Genomic DNA, 4,429 nt, shown 5'->3' with positions numbered 1-4,429 from the left:
TTTCTAGGGACACATTTTCAGGGACAGACACCAGGCAGACCAGACGTCATTCCTTTGCTTCAGCCTGGCTCTACCCCTTGAACTTGTCACCCAGTCTAAGCATCACCTCCTCCTGGAGGCCCTCCTGTACCTCACAGTTAACTCTGGGGTGCCCCTAGGACTTCCTGGCCCAGGACAGCTCACCTAGGGATTCACATTTTTGGTTTCTGCCTTCAAGGGGTTACAGTTTAGGGTCACAGATCTCTTTACAAATCTGATGCCAGCCAGAAGCCTGGGCCCCCCAAAACAGCATGTCCCTCCTTAAAGCTGGGCCAAATCCTGTTTGTTGTGTCCAGGCCTCAGTTTCCCTGTTTGTAACCCATAGGCCTTGCAATCAGAGATTGACAGGGATGTCTGTGAAGACAGGCCAGTGGGGGCAAACCTCGTCCTGTCCTCCTGGGCTCTGACTGACTGTGCTGGGGTGTGGCTTGGAGCCCCGAGGGCACAGCCGTCCCAGGACGCTTTTGTCAGCCAGGAAGCCAGCCCTGGCAGGACTCCTGTCCTCGACTCAGCTCCTCCCATTCCTGAGGCTCCCATGAAGGGCGCTGGCCGTACCAGGCTGCCTTGAGGGGGCCACAGAGGCAGGCAGCACAGCAGAACAACAAAGATGCTATTCACAGGCTCTCAGCCACGAGGCTGGTCATTTATGAAGGGCTGAACTGACCGCATGGATGGCATTTCTGGTGCCTTATACACACCTGGGCCAGCAACACTTATCATCCTTTGAAAGTAGAGAAACTGAGGCTCAGGGAGGAGGAGAGACTTGCTCCGGGTCACGTAGCTCTCACTGGGCAGGAAGCTCCCAGGATGGCGTCAGAAGCTCAGGGCACACCTCACCCCCGTCCTTGCACAGATGAGGAACCCAATTGCCCACAGGCCCTGGATCCTGGTCTTTGGACCATAGTCAAGAGCAAGTGCAGGGCCCAGGCCTTGGAAAGCCGGCGAGCTCCCGGAAGGTGCGATGCTGAGGCTTCTAGGAAAGGCAGGCTGTGCTTTGCTAGGATCCCAGAGGCAGGAGGAGGGTGTGAGGCTGCGAAGTCAGGGTGAGAAGGGGGAGCCCCAGCCTGGAAGCAGCAGGAAGCCTCAGGAAAGTACCTGGGAGAGTCCCGGGGAATTCTCCAAGGCTGCCCAGCTGGGGAGAAGGGGGTCTGAGTCCTCTCTCGGAGTACCAAGTGTAGGGTGAGCTAAGTGACCCTTTCCTATGGCCTTATTTTCTCCTTGCAGAGCAGGCTGCAGGGCACCCAGGTCCAGTCTGGGCATGGCTCAGGCGGGGCCCCAGCCAAGCACCTCAGTTCCCTCATGCCACGCCCTCGTTCCAGGGTGGCTCAGGTGACTCTGGATTCCCATGGGGCCCAGAGACACAGTGTTCATGTCTCCATCCTTTCCCAGAGGGACCTGAGGTGGGACCTACAGAAAGGACTGTGTGACTTGCTCAGGAGCAGCTCGTCCTGCACCAGACACAGAGGTGCCCAGTGTAACTGAGACTCAGGAGGGACGTGGCAAGAGTGCAGAGTAGGAATGGTTCATTAAAATGCTCCTTTGCTAAATTTCCTGAGATTGTGTCCCTACATTGGCTTTCTAACAATAATTGATAATAAAGGTCAAGGGTTTAGATCCCTGTACTGGCAAGCCACCAAAAAAATATAAAGTAAACAAATAAAAATAAAAACCAAGATCTCTTTTTCCCCCATCCAAGGCTCTACAGCCATCTGGAAGTGTCACTCCTCTTTCCTGGCAGCAGCTGTGGGCCAGAGCTCCCTCACCCCCAGATCTCTACCCGATCTAGAGCAGGGCAAATACACATCACCTGCACTGGCAATGAATGGACAGAGGACAGTGAGTTCCCCGTCACCAGAGGCATTCAAGACAAGGATGAACAGCTTTTTTACATGGTGTGTGGCCCAGGGCCGGGCAAAGAGAAGCACAAAGCCATGATGGCTTATTGTTGAGGGCTTGACTGTTTGGAGGGGGTCTGGCTGAAGCAGGGTGGCATCAGTATGGCACCAGTTGAATAAACGATGGGACATTCATACAATGGGATTTCATGCCACTGTAAAAAAGAACGAGGAAGGGCCAGCCCGGTGGCGCACTGCTAAAGTGCGCCGCTTGGGAAGCGCGGCGGCGCTCCCGCCGAGGGTTTGGATCCCACATACAGACCGGTTCCCGCTCACTGGCTGAGCGAGGGGCGGGCGCAGCACCGAGGGTTGCGATCCCGTTGCCGGTCCCGGTCCGGTACGGGCGCGACACTGAGGGTTGTGGTCCGTTGCCAGACATGAAAAAAGACAAAAGGAAAAAAAAAAATGAAGAATGCCTATGAGAGCTAGCAGACAACTTTAAGAGTGCAAACATTCAAATCATGGGTGTTCCTGAAGGGTAGGAGAAATGTAAAGGCAGTGAAAATTTATTCAATGAAATAATAATGGGAAACTACTCAGGTATAGGGAGAGACACAGGACTTCATATCCAGAAAGTTAAAATATCCTCAAATAGATTCATACAAAAACATCCTCTCTGAGACATATTATAGTCAAGCTAACAAAGCTCAAAGACATTTTAAAAAAAAAAAAAAAAAAAAAAAAAAAAAAAAAAAAAAAAAAAAAAAAAAAAAAAGAACGAGGAAGCTGTTTATGTACTGTGATGTTACATGTGTAGTTTGGTTTTCAGCCACAGTTCCTGGCTTGTTCTAACCTTTACTGCCTTTCTGTCTTGGAGCTGGCCATAAAGAAACCTCTGACCTACCTTAGCTGATTGTGGGTCATCAGACCCCCAATTCAAGAAGGGGTCCTGCCCCATGCCGAGGAGGAAAGAATGCTACACAGAGAGGCCAAGAAGAATCTGAGCAGACAGCCCTTGCTGGGTTTCCCCACTCAGTCTGTTACCATAGATCATACCCTTTTTGTTTAATCACATTTCTACACGGCTGTCCATGCTTCAAGCATGTCTCTGTACTGAAGCTTCCATAAAGACCCAAGAGCACAGGGTTTGGGGAGCTTCCAGGAAGGTGGCATGCCCTGGGAGGCCACGGAAGCTCTGTGCCCCTTCCTGCATACCTCTCGCTATGTATCTTCATGTGTCCTTTGGATATCCATTATAGGGCTGGCCAGTTAGCTCAGTTGATTAGAGCGCAGCCTTATAACACCAACGTCATGGGTTTGGATCTCCATATCGGTCAGTGCTTAAAAAAAAAAAAATTGTTAAAATAAACGGGTAAGTGTGTTTCCCTGTGAGCTGCTCAGCAAATCAATCCAACCTGTTTTAGTTCGTTTTGTGTTGCTATAACAGAACTACCTGAAACTGGGTAATTTATAAGGAAAAGAGGTTTATTTGGCTTACAATTCTGGGACAGCTGCATCTGGCGTGGGCCTCAAGCTGTTTCTACTCATGGCGGAAAAGTGGCAGGCAGCCGGCGGGTACAAGCAGATCACATGGTGAGAGAGGAAGCAAGAGAGAGAGAGAGGAGGTGCCAGGGTCTTTTTAAGCAACAAGATCTCGCGGGAACTAATAGAGCGAGAACTCACTCATTAATCCCCCCCCAGGGAGAGCATTAATCCATTCATGAGGGATCCGCCTCCATGACTCAATCAGTTTCCAACACTTCCAGATTGGGGATCAGATTTCCACATGAGTTTTGGAGGGGACAACACATCCAAACTCCATTCCAAGCCAAGGAGGGGGTCATAGGAACCCCAATTTATAGCTGGTTGATCAGAAGTTCCAGAAGCAAGGGCTGGCCAGTTAGCTCAGTTGCTTAGAGCTCGGTGTTATAACACCAAGGTCAAGGGCTCAGATCCCGTACAGGCTGGCCACCAAAAAAACCCGAAGAAGTTCCAGAGGCCCGGGCTTGCGACTGGTATCTGAAGGCGCGGCAGTCTTGGGGACTGAGCCCTCACCTGTGGGACCTGACACTATCTCCAGACAATAGTGTGGGAATTGAATTGAATTGGAGGTCACCCAGCTGGTGTCCACTGCAGAACCGGTTGGTTGCGTACTTGATGGTGGGGAGAAATCTCCACACATTCAGTCACAGAAGTCGGTCTCCTGTGCTGTTGCTGAGTAAGAGCAGAGGAAAAAGTTTGTGTTTTTCCTCACTCAGGTACTGAAACAGAAATGGTGCTGAGATACTTCAAGTAAAAAAAGCAAGGTTGAAAATACTGTTTAAAAATGGAGAGGAACATAAAAATACAATCCATGTTTGCTTGTCTTTATTTATTTATTTATTTATTTATTTTGTCTTTTTCCGTGTCCGGCAACGGATCGCAACCCTCAGTGTTGCCCCCATACCGGACTGAGGACCAGCAACGGGATCGCAACCCTCGGTGTTGCCCCCGCGCCTCGCTCAGCCAGTGAGCGGGAACCGGTCTGTATGTGGGATCCGAACCCTCGGGCGGGA

The sequence above is a fragment of the Galeopterus variegatus genome, unplaced genomic scaffold, assembly GCF_000696425.1.
Source record: "Galeopterus variegatus unplaced genomic scaffold, G_variegatus-3.0.2 Scaffold1264, whole genome shotgun sequence".
NCBI classification, from domain to species: domain Eukaryota; kingdom Metazoa; phylum Chordata; class Mammalia; order Dermoptera; family Cynocephalidae; genus Galeopterus; species Galeopterus variegatus.
Note: the sequence above shows the minus strand (reverse complement) of the source record.